Source organism: Lygodium microphyllum, chromosome 28, assembly GCF_053477565.2.
Source record: "Lygodium microphyllum isolate KBCC chromosome 28, Lygodium_microphyllum_v1.1.10, whole genome shotgun sequence".
Classification (NCBI taxonomy): Eukaryota; Viridiplantae; Streptophyta; class Polypodiopsida; order Schizaeales; family Lygodiaceae; genus Lygodium; species Lygodium microphyllum.
In genome coordinates this window covers 44,169,510-44,180,783 of record NC_141162.1, presented here as the reverse complement: position 1 = coordinate 44,180,783, position 11,274 = coordinate 44,169,510, and positions in this window count along the sequence as shown.

Genomic DNA, 11,274 nt, shown 5'->3' with positions numbered 1-11,274 from the left:
TTTCTTTTTGGATACTTTTTGGCCATTTTTAGGGTTTTGGTTCTATTTAGGGTTTTGCCACATTTTTGCCTAAATAGAGGTAGCTTGCCTCCCATTCTCATGGTCCATCATTGACCCTTCATGATCAACTAGCCTTCCTCATTCTCTCATCACCTTGCTACCATTTTGTACCCACACTAACGTGTAGAGCTGTGTGTTGGGGTTGATTGTTGTAGCCTTGTACCTTCAGCCATTGCAAACACATTGTTCCTTCTCTCTCATGCATTCTCTCTTTGTCTCCTCCTCTCTATGTTCACTTTTCTCCTTCCATTGTGCACGCTCTGGAGCCACACATGGGAGTTGGATATTTTGAAGAGGCATGATGTCCACAATGAATTTTACCAAGTGCCATCCCTAGATGTTCCAGACCTTGAGTTTAGAGTCAAATAGGTAAGGATCACTTGTTTCAAGCCCTTTATTGCAATGTTTATTAGGCAGCCTTATTCTTGGAATGGAGTGGCTCCTGATAAGCTGGTTGCGCAATCTATTGGCTTGTCAATACAAAAAAAAAAAGTTTTCTACAAGAAGACCCCAACACACCTCTTATAGATCCAAGCCTTGTATTACGTGTGTTTTTGTATTGACAATCCCCATATCTCTGTGTTTTGTATGGGCAAGTCCTCAAACCTCCTGGTTGGAACATTTACAGGATGGGTGGTACTTTTTCTCTGCTAGGAATCTTGTTTATAGGTGAATGCTATATTAGGGGATTTGGTAATTCTCATATAGTCTGGGCATTCCCAATATAGTTAATATTTGGCCATGTGATAAAATCTTGTCCCCTTACTTGAAAATGGATTCTACCCTAATTACTATATAGGTTGTCTTTCCAAGCCACTTTGAAGCATGGGTTAAGATTTAGCCATGTATGGCCAAATCTGTAGCCCTTATTTGAAAGTTGGACTTGGGATATTCCCGAATTCTCTAATATGGTGTTGGTGGATAGACTTCTTTCTTTGTTTCATTTATATATTGGCTAGTCTTTTCTAACTTGCGCAACTTCTTTTCAATGTTGGATGGCCTCTATGTTAGGCCAAATAGCTATGTTTATTGTAGGCATTGTACTTCTAAGCACTCCTGGTACACTACCACACTACATTTATAGGTTGTAGACTTATATTTATCTACGTTTACTGCTCCTCCTCTCTGCTTAGCATCAAGTTTTCTCTCTCACCTCAAATACTTCCTATCCACACTCTTGTGGCTACATTTTCTATTGACCCATAGTTTATATAGTACAATCTCCCCACTAGACGAGCCTCTAGAAGGATGAATTGCATGTGTTGAAAATGATCCTAAACCTATATAACACAAAGTAGAAAAGACTAAATAGTAACGTTTGTCTTGAACTTCATTTGCTATGGAGAGTCATAGATTGCATGGTCGATGGAGCCTCGTACAATATCTAAAACTTCTCCCACATCTTTGAAACTATATTGTAGGAGGTAATTTTCAAAAGTGGATGCAACAATGGAAGTGTAGTAATAGACTGTGTAACACAAGAGTGAAGAGAGAAAAAGAACATTGTAAATAAAAAAAATCACAAAATATACTAAGACATAAGAAAGTACAGAAGCAACATGGGCCACTGGTTGTATGGGCACTAGCACTAGCTCCCTCTCTCCATCATTCATTGCTATGGAATATGTAGAGTTATACAATGAATGTCACAATGAATATATGTGAACATGGATTCCCTACCTTTGGCCAAGACCGCTAAAGTGTCATTTCATGTGAACTTAAAGTAGGAGCCAATCCCACCCTGTGTCAAGCAATGGCCTGTCATGAACTTGGAAGTCAATTCCAACTCTAGGATTTGAAAACTTGCCAAACTTTGATCAATGAGTTAGGGAAACCCCCATCTTGATCCTGTGTACCTACATACCTATATAGATGAGGCACAATTGTCCCACCTCCACTGCTCTCTAACACTCCCTCTTTGAAATTAGATATTTGTGAGTGATGTCTTGCATCACTTGTAAAAGCAAGCTAGAAGCGAAGCCTAGATCGTGGAAAAAGCCTAAACTTGGACGTGTAGATGAGGAAGACTCAAGGAGAGGGTGATCACCCTTCATCATTGTTCGTGACTTCTCCTTCCATAAAGTTGCTAATGTCCTATAGTCCTTTTGGAGATGTCTCCTTTTGCCATCATAATAGCTCTGATACTTCTATCGCTTCTTGTGTATGTCACCCCACTTTGAAAATGGAACATCTAGAGCACCAACAGACATCATCCTCACCAAAACCTAAATCTCAACATAACACATCTCCAACATAACACTTATACGTGGGTAAACAATGTTTGCTTCCTAAGCATCAGTATGAGAAGCCAAAAGAGCCATAATAAAGGAGATATAGATAGGATGAGCAGAGGTAAGGGATCTTGAGGGATAGATATGTGCCAAGACTACAAACTCACAAGAGTTTCAAGAGCTCAAGAAGTAAAGAAAACACAAAGAGAATGAATCTACGGTAGATAGAGTGTGGTGTAGAGAAACACAACAATTGGATACATAAGAACCCTCCTTAAAGTTGAGCAATGAATCAAAGAGGCTAATCAAAAAACAAGACAACTATTATAAAAAACAATATAAATCAAGAGAGATTAGACCAAATTCAACCAAGCTAATGATCAAACAAAGAGTGGTGGCAATAAGATTCCTAAAAATATTGTCACCAAGTCTTCAAAGGGTTAGAAACCTAGAAACACAGATAGCTAAAGCAAAAATGCAAACAAAATAAGCAATAAATGTAGTTATATAGTAGGTTAAACTGGTTGCTTCGACCCTAAAATAGGCTAGATACAATTAATGTTAATTGTTGCACTTAAAAGCTTGGGGAAGCTACTATATGTATATCCTCTACATCATGTGCCTTCAATGTCTATTTATAAATATCCTTATTTGTAAATTTTTCCTAAATAAAACATAACCCTTTTCTACTCAATTTGTAAATAACCCCTTTATATTACACCCTTTTGTATGCAAAAAATGTATAAAAATGGTATTTTAAAAATACATATATATTCATGAGTAGCTTACCCAAAGTTAAAAGACAAGTTAAGAAGGGCACAAACAAGCCAATAGTTGACAACAAGAGGTTTCCGAAACTAAGAAAGACTCAAAATAGTCCAGAATAGATCAAATCAGCAGTAGTAAACTATTTCTAAAACATATCTCTACATAAGGCTTGAGTAAGTTACTCATGAATATATGTGTGTATCACGTGGGTTTAAAAAAATGTATTTTTAAAATACCAATTTTGTACTTTTTCTACATACAAAAGGGTGTAATATAAAGGTGCTATTTACAAATTGAATAGAAAAGGGTTGTGCTTTATTCAGAAAAACTCACATATAAGGATATTTATAAATAGGCCTTGAACACATGTGATGTAGAGACTATACATATAGTAACTTCCTTGAGACATCAGGATAGATGAATAATAACAAACCAAATATGTCTAATCACTGGGCAAGAGCAAAGCCCCTAAGTTCTGATACCATGTCGAAAGTGGATGCATCAATGGAACTGTAGAAAACTTTTATAGTAAATTGTGAACACAACAGTGGAGAAAAGAAGAACATTGCAAAGAAAAGAACTTAGAAAGAAATACATGCTTGGGTAATGAATCCATAGACCAAGGCATCAGAAAGTATAAAATAACACGAGTCACCAATTGTATGAGCATTGTCATTGGCTCCCTCTCTCCATAGGTCCTTGCTATGAAAGTATGCAAAGTGATACAATGAATGACATATGAGGAGGAAATGTGTGAGTAAATAGGCCCGAAATATGACATCAATATGATCAGATGAACTAAGGCCTACCAATAAATGCCTAAAAAACCATGAAAATGATGAATAAAAAAGGACTAAAATACTTTGGTTGTGCCTAGCCTAGTGACGCATACATAGACTCACTCATGAGCTGACATATATACTAACTATAGCTGCTAGAAATACCTCTTTAGAAATGTACCAAAGAAGCACAGAATAAGCACGTGTATCATCTATATCCCAAATAAGGACTACTCACTTGTTGTCATGGTCCTAATCATCTAGAAGAGGAGTTGGAGTCTAGGGATGCACAATAGCTCCTGAAATCGTGTACCACATGCCCTTTTGCATGAGTTGGCCTTTCATGATGGCATTCCAGGTTAGGTAATCAAAACAATGAAGCTTATCATAACTGGAGCACTAGGGAGGTACCATTAGAGAGGATAATATGCAAAGGTGAGAAAAACAAGAGAGAGAGAGAGAGAGAGAGAGAGAGAGAGAGAGAGAGAGAGAGAGAGACAGAGTATAGCAAAAACATAGCACAAACTACACTTTTCTTGAGTTAATATGCTATGAAAAGAACATCTGATCACAAAATGAGAGATGTACAAAAGGACATAATTTGATCAAACACAGCCAAGAAATGAAGATGATAGCCAACAAGACTTGAAATGACAATCATCCTAGCTTGTAGAAGCAATTTATGCAAAAAATGTAGTTGCTGTTAGGAAAACACAAGTAGTATAAGCATCAAATGTAGCAATACATGAATAAAATAGTGAATAAATTCAAATCACAAATTATTGTAGACAATGTAGGTAGGAGATTTCTAGAAAAATGTTGATTTTGGTCAAGAATAAGTCTCTTAAATAGTGGTAGATAGAGAAATGTCAAGAAGCAATGGTAGATGGTGATGGCATATCTATAACAGTAGAAAATAGCACCTGAAGACCAAACATGAATGTCTAGTACCATGTCACAAGTGGATACAGTGATAGAAGCAAATAAAACTAATGTAATAGAATATACAACACAAGAGAGAAGAGAGAGGTTGCAAAGAAAGCTTGGGTAAGTTACTCATGAATATATGTGTGCATCACGTGGGTTCAAAATAATGTATTTTTAAAATACCATTTTTATATATTTTTTACACACAGAAGGGTGTAATATAAAGGGGTTATTTACTGATTGAATAGAAAAGGGTTATGTTTTATTTAGGAAAATCTCATAGATAAGGATATTTATAAATAGGCCTTGAATGCATGTGATATAGAGGATATAAATATAGTAACTTCCCCGAGAAAGAAAGGGAAGGATATTGCAAAGAGAACTCAGAAGAGTGCTTGGGAAATGTAATCCATATACCAAGACAAGAGATTGTACAATACTAGTGAATCACTAGTTGAATAGGCACTGGCATTGGCTCCCTCTTTGCAACAAGAGCTATAGACATTAGACTAACAAAACTCAATGATTGAGAATGGATCCCACCCTATAAATAGGCAATAAATATGAAAAGGTTTTCCATTTGAAAATAACAAAATAATCAAGTAATCCGACATAAAAATGCCTAGTCAGCCACATATAGATCTCCATAAATTGTGTGATTACATAAATTCCTAGCCTACTAATATGAACCTAGACTCACTAACTTGTTAACATTGAGGGTGGTGTCAGAGTCTTCCATCCATTGGAGATGGATCCTAAGTGCAATAATCACCTACCAAAATTTTTTATGTAGGACTGGGTAGGCAGCAAAATCACAAGAAGGAGAATTATTAGAGCAAGAATATGCAAGATGAGCAAGGTGACAATTGTAAGCCATGATCTGGTGGAGCAAAATGTAGTTGTCCACAACATATAGTCAGCAAGGTGGTAAGTGTAGAATATGGGACATGTGCTAAAGATGTCGAGGAGGGAGTTTGAGTGATTTTGATGACGACTAGTAATAGGCAAACATTAGAAAGGCGCACCAAAAATGTAGGATGGAGTTGATGGCAATGAGAGGTGGAGGAACTGGCAACATCAAGGCAAGCTAGCGAGTAGTTTTTGAAGGAGATGTTGCGAAAAAGTAGGTACAACAACACTTGGATGAGAACTCCACTAGATCAGGCCGTTGCACAGTGTTAAAAGTAGCAATCTGATGACATTGGCAGGTTGGGAACAAACACAATCCATTAGATGATAATGGAAAATTGTTAGGTGTCCATGGTAATCCAAGCCATCTAAACTTGCACATCCTCAAGCATGTGCCACTTTCACTCTTCATCGTCTACAAGCTCAATTGTAAGTTCAAAGTCTTCTTCATCTACTCCAAGTTTTCCATCTTTTGCTCTCTCTCTCTCTCTCTCTCTATGTCTCTCTATGCATCTCTTCCTAAACAAAAAGAAAGAGACAAGAGAGAATGCACATATCTCAAATCTTGAATATGGATCCTTTTGCACGTTGTCGAAGGGTTTTCGAAAGCAAAGTCGCAACCACTGAGGTCCTTGAGAAATTCCAAGATAGAAGATTAATCAAGCAGGAATTGCGAAGCCTTGACTTCTTTGAAGAGGAGCTGTTCTTACTTAGAACTGATTTCTCTTTCTTGTTACAAATTGGTTCATGCTTACATTCCAACAACTCTTCAGAAGATTGATGAGACAAACAACATGATGGCAAATGGGTATTGGACACCAGAGGTAAATGCTGATTATTTAGTATAATATTATAATAACAGTGGAATAGATTCCAGTGTAGATTGGAGTACACGCACCCACAAAAAATTTCATCTTAAAACAAGTAGCCTCTTGCAAAGCTTGCTTGTTTGGGCATGCACTGTATCTCTACAGCAAGGCAAAAGAAGCCTGTTTAGAATAACCAGCTATAACAGTTTTTGGTTCCAGAATAAAACCAGCCATATATGCAGTGCTCAAAATGAGAGGAGTTTCCCACCCGTGCAGTTCACTATGCCAGTAGCCTTGACAAATAGTAGCCCAAGTTCATGATTAGGAGCCCCATGTGTTCATCCGTCCATTTACAAGCTTCCCAAACTCTCGCAAGTTTGTCTGCACTCCCAGTAACAAACACAGTACCACTAGCATTAAAAGCACAACAGAGGATTTGAGTTCCTGATTGAGAATTTTGTGGGCCAGAAGTGGAATCCTTTGATCCAGTTTCCTGACCCTCTGACTTTGGTGAATAAATCCGTACATTTACCGATGAATCGCGTGCATCCCAAATGCGACAAGTGCCATCATTAGAAGTTGAGAGAAGATGATGCTCACAACCTAGACGTGGACTAAAAGCAATTGCTGTCACTGCACTTGTATGACCCTTCAAGATAGATACAGGTAACCCATCCTCATGACCACGACAGCTCCGAAGACAAAAGCTTCTGCAATAGTTTGTCATCAGTGTAGTACACACCAGGCCCTCTTGCACTGCAAATCGTACATGGCGTTTTTGCTTTTCTTCAATTCCTAGACCCTTGCTTCAGGAAACAAAGACCAGACATCTTCAAGATGTGAATTACAATGGAATACACATGCTTCCTAGTGTCCCACGGACGGCTAGTCATTCTTTGGAAAGACTCTGAGAACTGACAATTCTATTTTACCTCGAGGTACTAAAACCAGATCCATCTGATCTTGAACCCATATCTTGACTGTCTTATCATTTTCAAGAGCTCCTGATGCTATCTTGTTCTCAGTTGGATGACATGAGACTAAGAGCACAGTGGTAGTATGACCCTCCAGCTTTTGAACTATGTTTCTTGATTGAAGATCCCATAGATATATGCAGCAATCTTCTGAACCACTCACTATATATTTTCCACTGGTTACAGAGAAGGTAGAGAACATGCAATATTTCTTGTTGACATCTCCCATGTAGATCTTCAAAAACTTTCCTGTGCTATAATCCAAAGTAGCGTGAATCAGATGACCAGGCAAAGTCTAAAACATTACGGCCATCAAATAGCTTCTTTTCATTCTCAACTACTTCAATCGCCTTAGTCGCGCTGATTGCATTCTCTTGCTCCGAATATAGTTGCCTTTGCTGAGACAACTATTGTTGATGTAACTGTTGCTGCTGCTGCACATACATAGTCATATTCTGCAAAATCTGCTTTAAATCATCCGTAGAAGTACTTGAAGCAGAAGTCGATGATAAAGCTGAAGTAGAGGACAAAGCAGGAATTGTAGAAGAGGCTGAAACTGATGCTGAAGTATCTCCCATCTTGAAATTTAAATGTGACGCTTTCACATCGGGTTCACCAAAGATGTCGAAGGGTTTTCGAAAGCAAAGTTGCGACCACAGAGGACCTTGACTAATTTCAGGATAGAAGATCAATCAAGCAAGATCAAGCTATGCAGGACAACTTGTCCATTCTCTAGGCTCCCACATCTAGCATACATGTCAACAAGAGCACCTCCAACGAAAAGATCCAACTCCAAGCTACTATCAAGAATATGATTATGAATAAACATCCCATGGGATAAGGCTGCTATGCTAAAGCATGCTTTAAGGACAGTCACAAACATATATTTGTCTGCTTTCACACAAGACTCATACATCTGCCAATACAATCGCATAGCTTGCTCCTCTCGTCCAAGCTGCATGAGCTGAAATAATTGCAGTTCACGTGAAGAAATTTTGCTGTTGAATATGCCAAAATACATAAAGTGCTTCCAACAAACTGTAAGCAGGTCTTTCTTTTCTATACAACCCTGTATAAGGCAAAATGCAATGCTAGAAGAGACAATATGCCCTTGCTAGACCATGCAATCCACAGATTGCAATGGTATCAGCTTTAATTATGAGACTATGCTTTTTACACCAATCCAGTCTGGTTTATCTGAATGACCAGGCCTTCTATCCCGTGAAATAGAATGATAAGATGAGTCTTTGCCTACATTCTCAAATCAATTCCTCAATTGCTGTGCCTCTGGAGTACCCACAGATTTCCCGTTAAAGTCACTAATGCGGCCTACCTTGACAGCCAAAACAGGGTCGAAGAACTTCCTCCTGAAACTTTCTTGAAACATGTGCACCATTCAAATGGTGCAGACATGCAATTGCATGTCCATTTCACAGGTTGCAGAGACTTGCAATTAGCTTGTTAAAACCGCTCCAACTACAATTGCTCTATAGACTCTTTGAATCGAAATATGACCTTCTGCAGCACTGCCACATGGTAAGATTTTTATTGAATGAACTCAGACATGCTTACAGAGTGGGCCCTGGAAGCAGAAAATATGACCAGACTTAGTTCATCCATAGCAGCCCTTCTTCTGGATGTGCACATCCTGGTTGTCACTAGGAATAACAATCTTAGTTCCTGTCAACAATGCTGTATTGCCATTCCCCTAGTCTTCATTTGCAATCAAAGACTTTTTGCTGACTATTCGATAGATCTCCGTCAACATCGTATAAAAGGCATTCTCTACATTGGTTGCTTCTAAAGGTGATGTCTCCAAAAAGAACAATCCCTCTTTCTCTGTCAGATCCACTGTGCTTTTTCCCCAGCATTCGATTCCCCGGTAATTGAAGTCTTAGAAGATGTTTGAGAAGACCAGTAGCACTCATAGCCACTGAAAAACATCTATCTCCTCTGCTAGTTCAATTCTTCGACTCTAGAGACCTTCACTCCACATACCCCCATATATGAGATGCTCAACTCCTCCCCCTAAGCCATCCTCAAAGACTGTGCAGATACTGCAAGTATGCCTTATCTTACACAGAAGGAAGGTGGCTGCAGGAAATATCCATGCATTTAAACGGTTTTGTATTTTCCCAAAACTGAGTATGCAGTGTACCGCTTATGATTACATACTGTAGTGCTCGAAGGACCAGACAATTTGTTGTCACTCATTCTTGAAGTTTTATTCCATAGTCCATCTGTACACATGTACAAAAACTATGCTACAGCAGCAGTGGCTACGGCAACCTGCAGCCTGTTGTGCTAGCTGGAGGGTCCGGCATAGCAATTGGCTGCAGATGTACATCTATCCTTGCGCTCATCTAGCACAATTTGATGATAATGGCCTTTCGGAGAGCAGAAGGCACGATCCTCCCTTTCCATGTAAAAATCTTTACCCCATTTTTTTCCCGTTGCTTTTTCTTCCCCAAATTCTCTGCCCGTAAGACGGTTAAAAATAACGTATGCCTCTAATTACTTCTAGTGACAGTACCACTTTTCCAGAAGTTCAAGCCACTGCCAACACTGGTGCTTCGGTGATGTCCATTTACTCTTTCAGCTGAAATTCCAATTCCATCGCTGTCATCTGTGTGGGAATGCTCAGGAGCAGGATTAGAAGCTCAATGTAGCTCTTCATAAAGTGCTGACCCAATATGCCTGTTACTGTTTGAATATTCCTCATTCCATAGTTTACCGTGAGATGAAGAGCACAGAACGCAGCCATGGCACCCCCTATAGAATATCCTATAACCATAATGTCCAATCCTTCCACTTCATCAAGTATAGACATAACTGCACCAACTACTCTTGTATGAAGGGTGGTATTATGGTAGGCTGTATAAAATCAACGATGTACCATTGCACGTGTAACTCCTAGATAATTCAGATCAAGCTGCTTAAAATACAGATCCTCCATCCAGTTTTGAATACTATTCTCTTGCGTTCCACAGAATGCAATCACAATTGCATTCAAGTCTTCAGCAAGCCCAACATAATCCTGTAGGCAGTGTTGAACATCAACTATCAACTCCACCAATCTGAAACCCTTAGTGTAGCCATCACACCTAGAGCAATTCCAAGCAATGAGAAAATCCAAATCATTGACATACACCACAGAAGCGTACTCCACAAGTATTTGAGCAAGTGTATGATTGTTTTGAAAGCCATCATCATAGTCATGAACCCTTGTAAGTTCCAATCCTTATCCACCAAGAACAGCTGGCACTAGGCCTAGCAGAAAGAAGTAGCACATAGCCTTCCATATGGCTAACCTGAAGAGGCACTCCATGCATTTGAATTCATCGACAGAGTGATCGTTCCTTCTTTTTGTCGGGGAATTGGAAGCCAAGAAAAGCCATAGAAGACATCGTATGCCTACCATTATTGAAGGAGGATCTATCAGGTGCAACCCCTAGTCAGCTGAAAGGAAAGGCAGCACAAGACCCTTCTCTCTACTATACTGCCTACGTAGAACAAAATGCAAACACAATGACTAAGTATGTACAAAGTAAAAAATGTCTGACACACAACTTTTTGGTGGATTCCACACCTCGGATGCGCAACAGTACAACAATGTCTCACCTTCTTGTTCTCCTTCTTCATAGGTTCCCTACTTCTCCTTTGTAGTTGTCTCCTCTCTCTTTGTGGATGGAGGTGGCAATGGCAGTGGTGGCGGCATCTCTCTCTCTCTCTTTATGCATGTAAACAAAAAGAAAGAGAGAAGCGAGGAAAAGAGAGAAGAGAGAATGTACTTATCTCAAATCTTGAAGAATGATTC